The 19,131-nt window shown below is 36.5% G+C and overlaps 1 protein-coding gene across 6 annotated transcripts in view; it reads left to right on the top strand.

Annotated features, from left to right (window-relative positions):
* The first annotated feature begins 3,917 nt into the window (after positions 1–3,917).
* The window catches only part of LOC150081274 (uncharacterized), a 207,994-nt gene continuing 192,780 nt past the window's right edge, over positions 3,918–19,131 (top strand). For 2 of the 6 annotated variants that reach the window (XM_090379584.1, XM_090379582.1), the window contains exon 1: positions 3,961–4,077. The gene's annotated coding sequence lies outside the window, so the exon portion shown is untranslated. Of the gene's footprint in view, positions 4,078–19,131 lie in introns of all 6 variants that reach the window. The other 4 variants (XM_090379587.1, XM_090379583.1, XM_090379586.1 and 1 more) reach the window with 4 other exon arrangements.

Here is a 19,131-nt window from a genome sequence, read left to right on the forward strand (position 1 = left end):
AAGGAATTGTATTCTTAATATCGAGCGAAGTGCGGTTTTTTTTCGCAATTCGCCCAATGTTAAGAATACAACAATGTATATTATACTGTATATTGTAATTTATAAATGTATGCCTAAAAAAATATATATTTTTTATCGTTGACTTTAGCTTCTTTGGTCATCTTCAAAGTACTCTCTTTACGAGTAAGGGATCAAAATTTATTATGAATAACAGGACTATTTTATTAAACATTTTAATGGCGTTGCGCATTATTTTTATCAAAGATCTATAAAATCGTCATTCGACACCCACAATTTATTTAATTTTTGGTAAGCAGGAAACATGCAAAATAAAATTCATTCAAATATTAAATATTTCATTTTCGTGTAGGTATTTATTATTGACATTGTTTTTTAAAAACATCACTATTATTGAAGATTTATTGGCTAAATTTAAAAAAAAAAAATTCAGCCTAATAAAAATATTTCTTGAAAATTTTCCAAAAAAAATGATATTATTATTAATATTATTATCTCAGTTTATTCAACAAACACCCCTGTACACAAATTATCTAGGAGGGTGGCGCATATAGACATCCAACTAAACTTATTAGAGTGTAACATAGGACAAAATATCAGCAAATATATATATATATATATATATATATAAAGGAAAAATTACATAGAAAATCATACATTCAGAGAAAAATTACAAATATGATAAGAACCACAGAGTAGTAAGATCACCACAATAACCAGTTCATTGGAGAGGGTCAGAGCAAAACCAGAAACGAAGAGATATTCTGGGTTATTTAAGAATTGGCACAAAAATCGAAACGAAACATTTTTATTTCAATGCCTTAGAATTAACACTCTCACAGATTTCCTAAATGCTTTTCCATGCGTATCTCAAGGACGGTTAGCACCCGAAGTAAAGTTTTATTGTTTTTGAAAATATTTTTTTAGAGCGGAGAAAGTGTTTTCTCTTAATTGAATAGACGGTGTCACATGATTTTTAGGAACCCATTCGTGTTAGTTGAATTAAGGTTGAATAATAAACTATGAATTTACTTCGTTAATTTTTTTTTAAATTTATTATTATAAATTCCGATTTATTTAGATATATTTCCTTTCTCTAAAACGTTTATGATAGGACTGTAAAAAAGAGCATTTCTTTACTTAATTGCTGAGGGAGTTTTTATCGGGTATATACTTATTAAATATAAAGGAAACGGAAACATTGATTTCAGAGAAAAGGAACAGATTTCATTTGACAAAAATGCCTAGAGATAAAACATTTTAAAAGCTTTCATGTGTTACTAAAAAAAGTTTAAAAAATTAAAAATTAAAAAAATCTCAAACTATATCTCGTAATTTCTTCAAAAGAGTACGGATAGGGACATATTATATGCACTACGTTACCACAATGATATGTGACGTTGTCCCTAGGATTTCAACCTTTTCAAAATCCTGGAGATTTTTTTTTTGTTTGTTTGTTTCGAGAAAAAGACGGGGTAGCAATCCTGGAAGTTTTCACATAACATAAGCATTTTTCTCCCCACATTTTTTGTTTCTTTTTGACTTAAAAAATTATTTGTTAAATGTTACTTTTTCAAGAAAAAAAATTACTAAAAGGACTTTTCACTAGAGTTTCATTGTTTTTAGACTGCATCCTTGAAAGATGACTTACAAAGGCTAAAAATTAATCACGTAGTTGCGACTATTCTTTTTCGACCTCGGAATGGTGGGCGATGATTTGTCCCTATACTACTTGACAGCATTACCTATACTACCTTGGTTGCATTAGTGCGCGCGCACACACACACGCACACACACACTAGTATAGGTAATGCAGCCAATTAGTATAGAGAAAAGTCATTTCGAGGTGGAAAAATAATCGTCGCAACTACGTTATTAATTTTTAGTGTAAGATGTGTGTAAAGCGCTAAAGGAAGTAAGACTGAAGCGCCTGTAATCGAATGTTTTCTTCGGTCCGTTTGTTGGACGAAAAATCCAAGTTTCCGGGAGAAAAAGTATGCAATCTTCACTTGACACCGACTAATTAAAAAAATACAGTACTCAAAAAACACCCTTGTGTCATTGACGAAATTGCAACCTAGGCATTTTCCACCTGGTGTACGACGATACTGATTATAATCACTGTGCTAACTGCAAGGGACGTCAGTGACGTAAGCATGGTATGCAAAATACGACCTCCACCTAGTTTTCCATATGGAAACTCCATTTGGAAAATGTGTAACTGCACCTAATTTTCCTTAATCAAAATTAGGTGGAGTTACATAAAGTACTCAGACTTGCTGTAATTGAATGTCCATAGCCAATTAGTAACTAAAGAAAAGGTAACGTTATGTCCGTCATGGCAGGAAGCCAGACTGACAGTAAGCATAGTTGATGGCAGATATAACAAAATAAATGTTTTAATATTACATAATGAAATATCTAAAAGTATACAAAATATACATGCATACATATATCTTAAGTACGCATAATTTCCACCATAACAATTACCTCTTTAGCAACCACAAAGTTTGGCAAGCAACACAACATTGCATTTTCAGCAATTCTAAATCTCGTAATTTGGTTGTTTAGAGAAGCCAAATTTTGACAGATAGTCATGCTCTGGATATCTTCGAAAAATTTAATGTGTCTTTACACAATAAATGTTTCGCGGATACCCTGATCCAGTGCCAGTTCAGTTCTACTTTAAGATATCCGTGATAAAGATTGCATAGGCATAAAAGCTATTAATACTATTCTGCTTAACGATGAATGAATGGATCGTTATTTTCACTTATATTACTTTTCCATGCAAGGAATCGCTATGTGCTTACGAGTGTATTATGCGAACAGTATAACAGTGATTTGCTATACTCATTTGAGTGGTAACACAAATTCACACTGGGTGGAAAACACCTGAGTTCGAATCCCGTCGATGACGGAAGGAATTTTTATGTTTTTTTTTAGAACGTGGTAAGTTAGTCGGTCTCAGGCGAGGGTATCATGATTTTTTCTCCCGAAAACACTCTTGTTTTTGGTCTAGAAAACAGAAAATCTACCTCAGAACACACACAATTTACAGGCAACATACAGTATATGGAGCAACATGGCCTTAGTTGCCAATGCTCCTAAAATCTAATAACAACAACAACAGCAAGTCCTCAAACAAAAGTAAAATAAATATATTTTTATAATAAATTAATTATAGATATTATCTACAAGCGAAATTAATTTTGAAGACCTTCAAAGAAAATTAGAGATTTCCATTGTTATTTGAAATTTTTATACAATTTTTGGATCCCTTTACCCGCGAAGGACCCCTACTTTGAGAAATATTGCAATTAGTCTACTTGTTTGATTCCCTTGTTCCACTGAAATATATTTTGTATGTATATTGCATACTTGTCTGCCCGGTTAGCACAGTGGTATCGTCACCATCCTCCCCACACCAGGTGGAAAAGGCCCGGATTCGAATCCCGTCGATAACGCGAGGAACTTTAATTGGACTTTTTTTCACTCCGTGGCTGAGTTAGTCGGTCTCAGGCGTTGATAACCATACTAAAAACAACCAGAAACTGGGTTTTTTTCGTCCAGTGTTTACCGACTAGAGAATACACGCAATTTACAGACACAATACATATATGGGTATATCGGAGAAATTCCGGATGACCGTAAAATATAATTGTTTGTTTTTGTATATTGCTTATGGGGTTGGTAAGTTCGCGGGATGAAAAACTAATTTTTGGTTTGCGCGATTTACTTCTTTCCCGAAATATCTGCTGGTACACGTCATTAATAACTGTTCTTTTATACCTGATACTGATCATTATTTCTTGCTTTAGTCGAATTTATCTGTACGTTTGAGTATTTCTTTTAGCATACAGTTTTATTCATAATTTCCAAGCCTGTAGAGGCGCTGTGATCAATGTATGGCGTTGGATTCAAAAAGTAGGGAAGGTGAGTTTGGGCATTGTTATTTTTGTGATATGTTCCGAGATATTTATTGGGAATGTGCCATCATAAATGGAATTTTGAATAGGTTGAATCATCAGGTTTAGTGTTCCTATGTAGGCTATCTTGGTATGTCATCCAGTTTCGTTTATTTCTCTTATGTTATTTGAATGAACGCGTGTTAATTTGTTGACAACTTACTTCCCCGCAGCTTTTGCGAAGTTATTAATGGAGTCTGCCATCTTTCTTCCTATAGTGTTAGTGTTGACTGGCTAAGCCTAATTCTGACATCAGCTAACCTTAAAACATCATTTTTTATATATTGAATACGTCATGTACGAATTTTATTTAGTATGATAAATCGGATCAGTAATAAACTGTTTTAAATAGTGTTGCTTACAGTACTTTGAGAACTTAACGATTTTTGCCCAATTTGTAGCTAAAAGAGTTCTGGCTATGAAACGTTTAATGTCTGTGCGCTCAATAAAGCGGGATATTATTCTGTATATTGCCACATACTTTTCTTTCTTTTAATGTGGTTGCATTTTGTTTAGGTCATAGCTTTGAAGTAATTCGATATGAAATAAATTATAGTAATAAGAAATCTGTGCTTTCTTGAAGGATAAAGTATTGTTGATGAATGCGTTTTTGATAACAGCCGATACTTTGCGATAGTAAATGCCGTTAATTGATGTAGGAGGATAAAAAAAAAATCAAAAAAGATCAATGTATTTGATAGCGAATCTGAATTAACAGCATTTTAGTAATGTAAAATGACGGCAATGTGTATTTTTAATTCGAAAAGTTACGGGTGGCATGTCTAGATGTTGTAGCGCATCCGTTTCCAAGTGGAATGAATTTCGTCGAAGCACGTGACATGAGTGATACAAACAAGAGTGTGCTTTCGCACGTGTAGTTAAATTAAAGTGAATATCTCAATGAATAAACACATATTTATTTATTTAAGCTGTGATTAGAATCCAAAGCGTTTGAAGGCAGCGGTTTATGTATATATGTGTAGCGTATAATAAAACGATTTTTTATAGGAATTCTGTTAGTTTAGAAGGTTGCTTCACACATCAAATTAATTTAGGAGTGACAATTGTTTACCGAAAGCTTTGTTGGGGGAGGAAATGGTGCTTAGAAATAAATGGATACAAGGAGAAAACGTTGCAATGACAGAACGAAAACATTTTAGTTCGATATTAAATACGAAGCAGGATATATATGTTGAATATTTCTTTTATGATAGATTTCAGCTTTTTATCTGTTTATAATTTTTGAACAGTAGTTTAACTCTTTTTGTTTTGTAGATATTATAGCTTATACGATATTATAACTTGTTGAAACTATTTAAATTCGTGAGCCATAACTGAAAAATAAACAGCTACTGATGAATTGTTTACTTTAAAATTAATTTACTAATAAGCTTTTAATTGCATTCTTTATCTGTTTACTTTAAAATTAATTTAATAAGTTTTTAAGTGCATTCTTTAGCAAACAAGAGCGAGAAAATAAACACATCAGTTTTTCTTATTTAGTATTAGCAAAATGATGCCAGAAGTTGCTTATGTGGTAGATAAAAAAAAAAAAAAGCACGATTGTAACCACCTGACTTTCATTTCTTTTCTGTTGAAATATATATTAATGACATTTTTTAAAATTTAATTAACAAATTAGTTTGCAGTATCCAGTTATATTTTGGCTCAAAGCAATTTTCTTATATTTGGTATTGAAATTATTCTTTATTACAAGGGTGCTCAAAATTCAATCAAAAAGGTTTTATCCAGCATGCAAAAGAATTTTGAAATTATTACTAGAAATTTCAGAGGCAAAACATATGGAACTGTAGTTTTGCAGAATATTAGTCACTTTCAAGGTTGTTCAGATACAGCACATGTCCCAGTGTTTGATATACACGTGACACAGCTGCAAGTTCATTTGTGATCATTTCTGAAGTTCACATAGCAAAAGTTCTTTTTCTTCTTATTTATTTATTTTTTGTTGATAGTCATACTTAAATAGAATTTAATACTTATGAAACTTAAAAGCTGCAATCCTACCTCCCCCCCCCCCTTTTTGCTATTCTGTTTTAAAAATTTTTGGCATGAAAATGTATCCCCAAAAAGAAAAAGTCAACTTCGTGTATATGACAAGCAAAAAAAAAAAAAAAAAAAAAAATTGGTAATACGCCAGAACAATGTGAACCTTCAAAAATGGCAGTGAGCAGAAGAGTGGGAAAGCAGTGATTGACAAGTTGACTCCACCCATCCACTGCATTCCCCTTCTCTGTCACATTACATGCAGGTGCCTCCTTAGCCAGGTGGGAAGGAGCAGCAGTGTTTAGAACACGCTTCTTGATTAGACCCGGGTTCGAGCCCGTCACCACCAAATACGGAGGATACAGTAAGGTTCGGGAATGACTACCTCATATCCCCGGAGCAATATGGCCTTAGTTGCTAATGCTCCAAAAAACAAACAAACATTACATGCAAATGTTACGTGACATATTGTTACGTTGGAGCTGAAAATTCACAAAAATTAACAGAAACAAAATGATTCCACATGTGCTAACAACAAAACAGCTTTCTCAATCCACAAAATGTCTAAATTAGTACTAGTAATGGCCGCATGGTTCAAGAAAGCCTATGGCTTATGCTGCACCGGCCAAACAAAAAAAAAAAAAAAAAAAACCCCTAATAAAACCGAAAATAAATAAATAAATAATAATAATTAATAAAAGAAAAGGAAATGAAACCTATCATCCTATGCGCTTCCCTGACCTGAAGGTACTATCCAGATGACCTTTGAATTTCCCCAAACTGTCAGCCTCTACCACCCATGTAGGCAACTTATTCCAGTAATTTATAACTCGCTGGCTAAAATAAAACTTCCTGCAGTCCAATCTAAACATTTCCCTCTGTAACTTGAATTTATGTTCCCTAGTTCTAGCATCATTTATAATCTTGAAAATTTTGTCCTCATTCATTTTACTGATGCCTCTCAGAGCCTTAAACATCTCAATCAAATCTCCTCTAAGGTGTCTAGTTTCCAAACTCTGCAACCCACATATTCGAAGTCTTTCTTCATAAGGACGCCCTTTTGCCGATCTCACCAGGTGAGTTACCCGTCTTTGCACCCTTTCAAGAAGCTCGATGTCTTTCTTTAGGTCCGGTCTCCATACTTGAACACAGTATTCCAAGTGTGGTCTAACAAAAGCCTTATATAATGGGATTATCACGTCCCTCTCTCTATTTGCAAAAGTTTGATAGATCATCGATAGGATACCATGGGCCTTCCTTGCAACCTGTTTACAATGCTCAGAGAATTTCATGTCTGACCGTATCGTAACACCCAAGTCCCTTTCCTCCAGTACTGGGTTTAGTACTGGAGTGAATAAGTTATTTTGGGATTACACTTTGTTGGATTAAAGCATAGCTGCCATTTTTTTGACCATTCCTGAAGTCTATCTAGGTCTCTCTGAAGAAGCTCAGCTTGACAGTGATCATTAATTACTCTACCAATTTTAACGTCATCTGCAAATTTAGACATCACGTCCTCTATCCCTTCATCGATGTCGTTTATGAAAATTAAAAACAACAGTGGTCCTAATACTGATCCTTGGGAAACCCCACGTCTTACATCAACCCAATCTGAGGAATAGCCATTTATCACAACCCTCTGCCGCCTGCCCTGAAGCCATCCTGCTATCCATCTAAGGATTTTCCCAGTGATTCCAACCTGTTCCAGCTTATAAAGCAACCGCTCATGTGGGACTGAGTCAGAAGCTTTGCTGAAATCTAAATAAACAATGTCAAAATTATTCCCTAAATCCAGCTTGTGAGTGACCCTTTCAAAATAGCGAACCAGATTTGTTAAACATGATTTTCCCTTTACAAAACCATGCTGGTATCCTTGAGAATTTCAATTTGATCCAAATGATCCTGAATTCCACCCTCGATCATTGCCTCCATGATTTTCCCTACCATTGAAGTCAGACTGACAGGTCGATAATTTCCCACTTCACTCTTAGAGCCACCCTTGTGTACGGGAGATACATTGGCACTTTTCGAATCCAAGGGAATCTCCCCAGAGTCTAGTGAAGCTCGCATAATTAGCCTCAATGGTTCAATGCACTCACTTGCTGCCTCCCTTAAGATTATAGGGTATATTCCATAAACTCCAGGAGCCTTACTGGCCTGTAGGCTCGAAAGTTTTTTCATTAAATAATCTTGTAAAATTTCAATATCATTAATTACATATTTTTCAACTTCGCTCCCACAGTTCCCCATTGCCACAAAAGGTTTTTTATTTGTAAATATCGATGCAAAATAACTGTTCAGTTCATCTGCAATGGAAGCTGGTGTATTTAATACTATCTCCTTTTCCGTACGTAAAGGTCCGATCTTGCTCTTCTTGGCATTTTATATACGTGAAGAATTCCTTATCTCCCCTCTTTGCTCTGTTTGCTAGTGATTTCTCATAAACTGCCTTTGCCTGTCGAACCTTTTCTGTGGCTCTATTACAGATCATCTTGTAGCTGTTAAAGGCTTCAGTACTTTTTATTGCTCTAACCTTTCCATGCCACCTTTTTCTGCTCAAGTAATGTGGCAACTTCACTATTCATCCAACTTGGAACCCTCCTCGTGGAGTTTTTTTTTTTTTTTTTTTTTAATGGTAAATACGCATTCAAGGCATCTGTGATTAATGTTTTAAAAGCGTACCACAATTCAAATGTATTCATTCTCTGTGCGATATCTACCCAGTTAATAGAAGCCATGTAGTACCTTAAGACATCATAATTTCCTTTTCTGAAATTAAAACCCATTCCTTTGCCTTTTACTGCTGCTATCTCTCTCTTATTATCATCCACCGTAGAACTCCGTGATCACTTCCTGCTACTGGTTCCTCTACTGTCAGCCCTGTTATGTCATCCGATTCATGGGTGATGATAAGGTCTAGGATATTCTTTTCTCTAGTACTTTCCCTGACATGTTGATACAAATAACAGTCATCTAGTTGATTTAAAAATTTTGTTCCCCATGTCAAGTTTCCTTCCCATTTACTCCAATCAATTAGAGGCAAATTGAAATCACCATAATAAGACATTAGCGCTTAGTTGCCCATTTCATTTGCATGTAGAGGCTTTCGTCATAATCTTCACAATCACCTGGTCTGTTTAATTCTACTACTGGCATTATACCTTTGTTTCCAACTATCTCACACCATACAGATTCTCTATTAGCATGTGAAACATCTGAATCAGGGAAAGCTATTGTCGCACTCAGGCTGCTTCTGATAAGAAGCATTACCCCACCACCCCTTCCATCTACCTATCCTTCCTAAATACATTATACAAGCTGTACTGAAACTCATCATCCCCAATTTCCAGGTGGCACCACGTCTCCGTAAGCCCTATTATGTCCGCGTTACTTGTTTTAACCAGCAGTTCGAATTCGCTCATTTTATTTACGACACTTCTAACATTACTGTATAAACAATTAGGACTTACTGGTCTTGTATATTTAACAACCCTAACACAACCCTTGAAGATTTTTAGGCTCTCTTCCCTGGCATTAACTACTTGCTCACTTGAAACGTTTCTGTTCCCAGAACATCTAGATAATATGTCCAGTTGGGGTAACAGATAAGAACTCTTGAGGTATGTACAAGAGTTACTTTGACCAATATTATCAGATAAATGCATGTTAGTATTACCCACATCCCCCCACCCCCCCTAACTAGCATCATCATCATCAGCCATTTTCAATCCACTGCAGGATGAAGGCCTCTCCAGCAACTTTCCAGTTCCTTCTGTTTTGAGCACTGGCCATCCATTTACTACTCAAAAACCCTAACTAGCAGTTTCCCTGAACCTTTAAGGTATCCTCAATAATACTGGCAAAATCATTTGCGCCACCTTTGTTTAAGTGTATCCCGTCTTTACAAAACAAATTCCATCCTACAAGTGTGGGCCATGCTGATAGAAATTTCCCCCCCTAAAGCCTTGCAGAGTCCTTCAAGTCTTGAGTTAATCCACAAGGCTTTTAACATATAATCTCTCCTATCGTGTCTGGGCAGAATTGCAGACACATAGACATTGTGGCCTAGCTTGCGGCATTTCCTCAGCATGGTCCTGTATTTTTCCAACAAATCGTAACCCAAAGGTCGCAGGTTCGATTCCCGCCTTGGGCTTGGATCACAGTAAAATGCAAAAAAACTTTGGGATCCTCATTCAAGGGTAGGCGCAATATGGCCAAAGTAGCCCTTGCGCCAGAAACTCCAATAACAACAACAACCTCATTCAAGATTGACTAAATTGGCCACAAGCTCATAAAAATTCCTTTCATCCCTGGGTTTGGATCTTGTAAGGGGACTGAAGTGCAGGCCATTTTCCACACATGTGGATGGACAATAATTGTAACTGCTGTGCTAATTGTGTGGGATTGATGTTCTAAGTACCCTCTGTTATCCATTCTGGCAGTATGCCTTGGCAAAAAAGGCAGTAAAAAAAAATCCTTTTATCATGGTAATTTTTCTTTCTACTTTATTTAGCAAAAGAGAAGTTTCTGTTGTTATTTTATTTGTATATTTGTAGAATATTACAATAAATGGCAAATATGTGGTAACATTTCTAGTATAGTTCTTTGAGGCTAATGAGCTAAAATGGCCTAACTGATAATATCGTCTGCGTCTTTTCCTCATTTCTGTCAGCGAGCCTACGATGTCTAGTTAGCCACATTATTGTCACTCCAAGAGTGCTTGCATTTGATATCAAATATAGGGCATAATTTAAAAAGGGACCCCAGGGCCCGAAAGTAATTCTTGAAGAGGGCACCACATTTTGGGGCAGGCAATGCTGACTTGTCATTAAACAACCAATGAAGTGGATATAGGAAAACCCTAACACATATGGTGCTATTTCAAGAAGCACTAGCATCTTCATAGTTACATAGGGTGTTTCAAAAATATGTACAAAAAATGTGGGATGTAGCCTTTTATTATATGAAAAATAATTCATATAAACATGTCCAATTCTGAATGGTAACAGCCATTGTTCTGTCACCATTCAGAATTGGACCATGTGGATAAAAAAAAAAAAAAAAAAAATGGCAGCAGAGTTTTAAATGGTAAAAATAATAAGTAACAAAAAAATAAGCAGACATGCATAGTAAAATGTTTATTCATACTAGGTATGTGTTAGCTTAATTAGTTTTTATTATTTGTTATAATTTAAAATTCCATAGCCATTCTTAAAATTTAAACAGCCATAGCTTCATAACTGTTTAAATTTGGACACTTATTTATGTATCTTTATATACACTGAGTGATCACTGAATTATGACCACCTACCTAATACTTCGTAGGTCCTCCTTTTGCCCTCAGTACAGCAGCTATCCGATGTTGCATTGATTCAACAAGATGTTGGAAGTGTTTGGGAGATAGCCAACCAAGCTGTGTGTAATGCGGCTAGCAATGCAGGTATAGAGGTGATTGGTGTATCCAGACGCCTAATATGCCTTTCTATAGTGTCCCACAAGTGCTCTATGAGATTGATATTGGGGGAGTTTGGAGGCCAATCGATATGCTGGAAGTCAGAACTGTGTTCCTCAAACCATTCCTGCACATCAAGTGGCTCGCCGGGTTGTTATCTTCGAAGACACCATCGCGATTCGGAAAAAGTGTAACATAGCAGGGTGTACACAGTCAGCAAGCAGTTGATGATAGCGGAACTGCTATACGTTGTTTCACATGCACAGGGGTCCAAGTTCCTGCCAGTGAAACATATCCCATGCCATACAACTGCCTCCACCAGCCTGCATTTTTGATACCATGCATGTTGGATGCAGAGCCTCATATTGTTGATGCCAAATCCGTACACGACCATCCACGGTGTGTAGTAAATAATGTGACTCATCTGACCAGCACACCTTTTCCAGTCTTCTAATGCCAACTTGCATGCTCTTTGCACCAGGCGAGTCTTTTACGCCGATGAACCTTGGTTAGGAGAGGATGCCATAGGGGTTGTCTGCGGGTATAGGCCATACGTTAGTGTGCGATGCATAGTCATGCCAGATACTGTTCTGGGTTGGCCTATGGTGTATTGGGTAGTCAACTCTTCAACAGTGCTGCGCCTGTTCGCGTGTACGAGTAGTCGGACCCGGCACTCATCCCTAACATCGACCTTTTGCAGTTTTGCTGTTGGGTTGTTGTTTGACCATTTTGACGCTAGTCCTGGTACACTTTAACTATGGTGGCTCTCAAACACCCCACTTGTTCAACCTTTTGGGAAATCGAGCCACCAGCTCATTGAGCTCCCACAATCTGTCCTTTATGAAAGTCCGATAAATCCTTCTTTTTACCCATCATGCTTGGAATTTTACTACCTGCTGAACTACTGACACCTTATCTGTGCTACGTAGGTCGACTAACTGCGCACTCTCGTATCTCATGTGGTCAGTGGGTAGCATTCAGTTTTCATTGGGGGTGGTCATAATTCAGTGATCACTCAGTGTATATTATACCATTCTAATGGAGCATAATTAATATAAAACAAGCTTGTTATATTATTAACTTTTAGTTCTAATGTAGTCTGATCAGTATCAAATAAAATAAAGCCCACCATTGCATCCTAACTTCAGTCAGCTGTTGACCTGCTTAATGCTGTGTTTAGCCTATGAAAATTATTAAAAATAATGAATATGAAAACAAATATGAAAATCACAAAATAAGAAATTGTATTTTTATTCACTCATTCACATGAACATTGATCTTTACTTATCAGGAGCTTTGAAATGATCAATATTTAAACAAAATATGTAATCCCTATATGTTTCTGTTCTCTTAGTCCAGTGATATGCAGTATATATGATTAATATCAATGCCAAATAAAGATGCTGGATTTTGAAGATTATAGTTGATGTTTAACAACATATAGAAAATTATGCCAAACTTAAACATAAAATTTATAACAGTAGAACCATACACCGGACTTAGGAAAGAAAGCCGTAATTATGTGCCTATTTACACTACATTAAGACATTCAAAATACTGATTAAGCCAATCCACCACCCAATCCAAAGCTTATGACTTATCTCAGTTCTAACTTTAGCTGTGTTTAAAACATTTTAACAACTAAAAGAAATTTCAAACTTTTAACACAACTCAATTTTCGGAGAGCACTCATGCCACTTGGTCCTAGTCACAAGGAATTAAACTTTGGACAATCATTGCACATTCCACAATCCCAACGGACCAGGTTTCCATCCCTGCCACTGGGAGGTGGGCTCTACTATCTAACTTTAACTGTATGCTCCTTTTAAATACAGAAAAACAAAATTGTTAAAGTGAGTAAATTTGCACCTTTCTATGAACATGCTCCAGAGGAACTGTTGTTTCAATCCTCCTAAAGATATTTAAAGATAATTCTAGTTGACTCCTAATGTCAACATAGTTGTTACACTGAAACAGGGGTGTATTCAGGGGTGGGCAGAGAGGGCATATGCCCCCCTTAACCAAAAATTTGAAATTAAAAAAAAAGAATGCATGAAGCATTCTGTAAAAAAAAAAAACTCAAAAGCCTGGTCGTCATGCCTCCCCATGTTTGTTTGTTATTTGGTTTTTAGGAGCATTAGCAACTAAGGCCATATTGCTCCGGGATATGCGGTGGTCATTTTCTGACCTTTCCGCATCCTCCGTATTTGGTGGTGACGGGCTCGAACCCCGGTCTAATCAAGAAGCAGTGTGTTATACACTGCTGCTCCTTCCCACCTGGCTACAGAGGCGCCTCGCCTCCCCTTACGATGATACCTGGATATACCACTGCACTGAAACATTATATGAGCCGATGTCTACTCTTCAATTTTCTCTTATTACTCTTCAAGTACAATTTTCACTATCTATTAGGTTTATCTGGAAAAGCCTCTTTGCCAACCCATGGCCAGGGTTTTTTCCTCACCTCTAAGATGTTTACCCGGGGTAAGAACATCTACGTTATTCGCCCCTTCTCCGAGATCTCCCATCTCCTTTGCCAGACCTGTACCAATTCACTCAGAATTCTTTTCTTTTCTTCCTTGACATCTTGTCTTGTATACAGCATTTCTTGATCTGGACATGAACTTTATGTTCAGAATTGATGTTCTCAAATTATTTCTAGTGCAGTGCAACAGTGCTGATAAAATGATTTGCAGATCTGCTGGTAATCTGCCAGAGAGCACTTGTAATGCGTCTGTCGAAACTGTTCGGCACGCTCTAGTAATGGATACAAGAGCTAATCTTTGAGCTTGCATAATATGCTTTTTGACTACAGAATTTGTCATCCTGTGAAGCCAAACTATAGAGGCCTAGGAAATGATGGGGACAAATAGGCAATCGTACAGTAAATCCAATGCTCGGCCCTTTATACCCCAATCAACCATTATCACTCAATTAAGCTTGGCATATAGTGTCTGTATTTTTTCTTTTAAATACTTGGCATACGCTATAAAGTTGATTTGCTCTCCTATACCCACACCTAGGCACCTGACAACAGCTTTATATCTTATGGACATTCCCGATGCACTAGTGGAGGTCTATTCATACTTAAGTGCCCCTTCGGCAATATTTTCACCGTTTTGGTCTCTGAAATTTGTAATCTATGTACTTTAGCCCATTCCGGCAAATCTCCTAGTACTTGTACAGCATGGTCTTCAATCTGTGATCATACATTGTCATAAACCGATATTAGCACATCATTGGCATATGCTATCATATAGCTCCAACGTAATTTTGTTTCAAAAACTCGTCTAGCGTCATGCACCAAGCATGAGGACCGATCACATATCCTGGAGGACAACCTCTTAACTACATTTCTCACAATTTCTGCTGTTCTAACAAAAACTTTCCTCTTATAAAAATACTGCTTAAATACAGAAAACATTATTTGAGCATTCAGTAACCCTTATTCTAGATAGGATCCCCTCCCACCATAGTCTGTCGAATGCACCATGGAAGTCAACGAATATACTTAGAACATACTGCCCCTCATACTCTTGCATATGCTTAACCATCTGGTAAATGGCATCCTCTGTGGACTTTCCCTTCTTATAACCAAACTGGTTATCAGAGGACGTATGTTTCTCTGTATACATACCGTATTTTCCAGCTTATAAGACGTACCCTAGTTTTGGCCACATATTTTGGAAAAATAATTACCCTTCTATTATCCTTCGATACTGTTTACGGTGAAACTAAGAAGCGATCCTTTACCGACTGATGTAAACAAATATGGTGACATGGCGTGATACGGGACGTAATCGGGGGGTAGGTATTAAAAATATATTAAATGGAGTTACATTTATTTTTAAAATTTTTTTATTAAATGGACTTATAACATGGAGTTTTTATTCAATTCATATTCAATTCAAAAAAGCTGGCAGAAGTAACATAACAGAAATTCTTACTCATCCTAAGAGAAATACGGGCGTCACTTTCTCTTTGTAAAAAACGGTTGGAATTGAAAAATCCTGATCCAGTCTAATTAGCCCGCCATACCATACCATACCATAAAAGCGCAAGATCATATTATAGAGGAAGCAAACACATGGGAAAATGAAACAAGTTTTTACTTATCTGATTGTGAGATTCATATCACACAGATTTCAACAAATTTTTCATGAAAAAAAGATTACTGGTATGTATTGTTGCCATAGATTGTAACCACTGATAATTGTTGAAAATATATTTCAACAGATAAATCTTAAGTAAAATTGGTGTGAATTTCAAAGGGAAGTTTTCAGAACTCAGTTTACCGACACTGCGTCATCGAAAATGCATTGCCGGTAGTCTTTAGGCCTAATCTGACATTGACCATATAAGACGCAGGGTGATTTTCCGAGTATTTCTTCGCGAAAAAAACTGCGTCTTATAAGTCGGAAAATACGGTAATCATTATTCTGCTAATGCATAGCCGTTCATATGCTTTGCCGTTACTGACGGTAAAGCAATTGGACGGTATGCTCCAAGCTCACTCAGGTTCTTGTGAGGACTTTTGATAATCAATCTCAATAGTGCATTCTCCAAACCATGGGAAAGGAACCCTGTTCCAGACACTTAATATACATTTGTATTAGGACATCAGATCTCAACTGAAAAGCCCTCTTCATTACCTTAACCTCTATTAAGTCGAGGCCCGGCGATTGGTCGTCCTTTGCCTATGCAATCGCCTTTGAGACCTCATTATATGAGAATGGTTGTTCTTCGTGCTGTGATTGATATGAAGCATTACTTTTGACAATGCTTTGCCGCACTTCATGCTTATTCATTTCAGAATCTGGAAACAGCTCACTCAGGACCATGTCTGTAGATTCGTGCCAGTTTAATGTTTGAACATTTCTGTTACTCACAGTATAACAAACTTCATTAAAAGTAACTTTATTAGCCACTAACTTAAAAATAGAACCCCTTGGGTCTCTTGATCCTTTTTCTTTAACATGTTGCCTCCATGAGGTTTCCTTTGCCGCACAAATGGCTCTAACGTACTCTTTGCGTAATCTCCTATACTCTAAACTATATACATCTCATTGTTACATCACCGACACAACGATAAAACTGAAACTGTTTCCTAACAGTCCTCAATTCATGCCTCTGTAAATTTAAACTATTACTCCAACAATTTACAGGTCTTCTCCTAAATTTCTTCCTTTGCATACTACCCCTAGAGGCAGTGTACAAAATACTTTGCAGTTTTTCTACATGTTGAATGGTACCCCATTCACATTATCAACCTGAGCACAAAAGGCCAAGTCATATCTAGCCCAGTTTGCAGTCATACTGCAAATCGCTCCAACTCCTTATCCTCTCGAGTAACGTCAGTGCTTTTCAGTTCAAAGAGAATCGCATTGTGATCACTAGTTGATAAATCCTCAACCACCTTCCAGTTTTCTATTCTATTATAAATTGCAACTGTGCACATTGTAAAGTCAATAAAAGACTTGCCACACATAGTGGAATATGTAGGCCGATATCCCTGCACATTCGATATTTCCAACCCTGAAGCAGAAAGGAAGTCTTTGAGAATTTCACCTCTGTCATTAGTCTTCTTACTGCCCCAGAGAATGGAATTTGAATTAGAATCAAGAGCTATAATAATATTATTAGGCAACTACAATTGACAAATTCTTTCCCGGTTGTATTGGTTCTATATTGGTTCACATACAGCTCGATTTCCTCTGAGGGCAGACAATACATCGAGACAAAGTACACTTTCCCATAGATACCTATTATTTCACAACATACTGTATTCTCATTTGATAAATGAGTCAGCTTGGTAACCACCAAACTTATTTCTTATCAGTATGGCTGCTTTCGGATGTTCTCCATCAGAGATACTCCGATAACTTATGGGATATCTTATATTACCCACTGCCTGATAAGGTTCCTGAACCAAAGCTAAATCGATATCTTTTTGCCCCATTTCTTGTGCCGCTTGCAAAGCTACACCTTTTGCTCTTTGGGCATTTTTTTGGACAATGGACAATTTTTCTGCCATAATTAATCTTTTGTTTATATAACTCTAGTTCTCTTATATATTCTTGACATTTTCTTTCCACTGCCGCATGGTTCATTGATCTATTCCTTAACTTACAATTATTGCAAATTGGATTTTCAATTTTATATGCGCAATCTTTGTAGGAGTGCCCAGTCTTGGCACAGTGTCCACATATGACTTCTCTCTGACAATGCTTTGATATGTGCCCATAATGTAAGCATTTATAGCATTGCGTTACAGAATAGATTTCTCGGAACTTGCATGCCATCCAGAAATCTTAGTGTCCTTTTTTCTTATTACATCCCATACTTTTTACTTAACCTCTGGCACCCAGTTCATCACATCACTATTCTTAGATCTATTTATTGACACTATCTCAATATTCTCATTAAAAACTTTTTTGGATACTTTGTACTCATTACAATTTTTCACCCATGGTTGTTCCAAGAATTTTTCCTGCTTCGTGTCCTTTTCGATGCCAGGAATGATCACAACCCTGGGATAAATTGTCTAAACTTGTTAATGTCATCATCCCTTTCCACCAGGACACCATAATCCCCGATAGTCCTAATATTCTTCACTCCCACTTCCTTTAACAACAGTCTTACTTCTTTTAGGACTTCTCTTTTCACCTCTTCACTAGTTTTAAACTTTTCATTGGCAGCTTTGATCAGGACAACCTTTGAACCCTTCTTCACTTCCTTAGATTTCTCTTGCACTACACTAGCATATGTAACTACCTCTCGAGATTTTTCTTCCAATGTTTGCTTTAATAACAGACTTTTCATATACACGTCAACAGCCTTAGTTTCTAACACATCCCACAAATCCAGGATTGTCTCCATCGCTGCAATTGGAACCTTGCTGTGTATATCGAATAAATATGCCTTCAGCCTATTTCTAATTTCCTTTACATGTTCAAATTCTTGGTACTTTGATCTTTCTTTGCTATGGTCAGTTCTTTTCCTTTTAATTGTTCCTTCTGAACTCTTGCTGCCAGATTGATCCTTCTTGGCACTGTTACTAACTCATGACTTTCGTTTCTTGGATTTAGAGGTTAACATGTTCAGGCAGGCCAGAGAGAGATGACTGAGGCAGAGTTCTCTGCAAAGTTCTTCCGGAAAACACCTCAATTTCCGTTAAGTCATGTACCTCTGATAGAATCTCCCTGTTAATTTCCTCTTGCATGTCATCATTGGCATCTGAGGTTGTTTCGCATAACTCCTCTTCACTTATAGTTTCTTCAGGTTCTGTACTCACTGAACCTGCCATCTACAATACAAGTATAAACAGTGCTTTTTTTGGGACAGTATGCAACGGTACTGCGTACCGGCACCTTTTATTAACAGTGACATTTGGATGTAGTGCACTTTGAAATTTGTAATATTCCGAAAATTTTTTCACATGTTTACTACTATTCGAATAAGCTTAAAATTATTTAACTAAATTGCATTTTTCACTGTCTATTGTTAAGATATTTTCTATATAAAACTGTATAACCATTCTTATAATTTTAAATTGCTCAGTCGGACCTGTTTAACGAAGTTCTTTTATAGCGAATTATTTTGAATTCCCCTTGGAAGTTGCATATAAAATACTTTCCATTGAGCAAAGAAAATTTTCATATAGCGAACGAATTAGGAGAGAATTAACTC

This window comes from Mastigoproctus giganteus, chromosome 8 (assembly GCF_048544385.1).
Source record: "Mastigoproctus giganteus isolate SK-2022 chromosome 8, ASM4854438v1, whole genome shotgun sequence".
NCBI lineage: Eukaryota > Metazoa > Arthropoda > Arachnida > Uropygi > Thelyphonidae > Mastigoproctus > Mastigoproctus giganteus.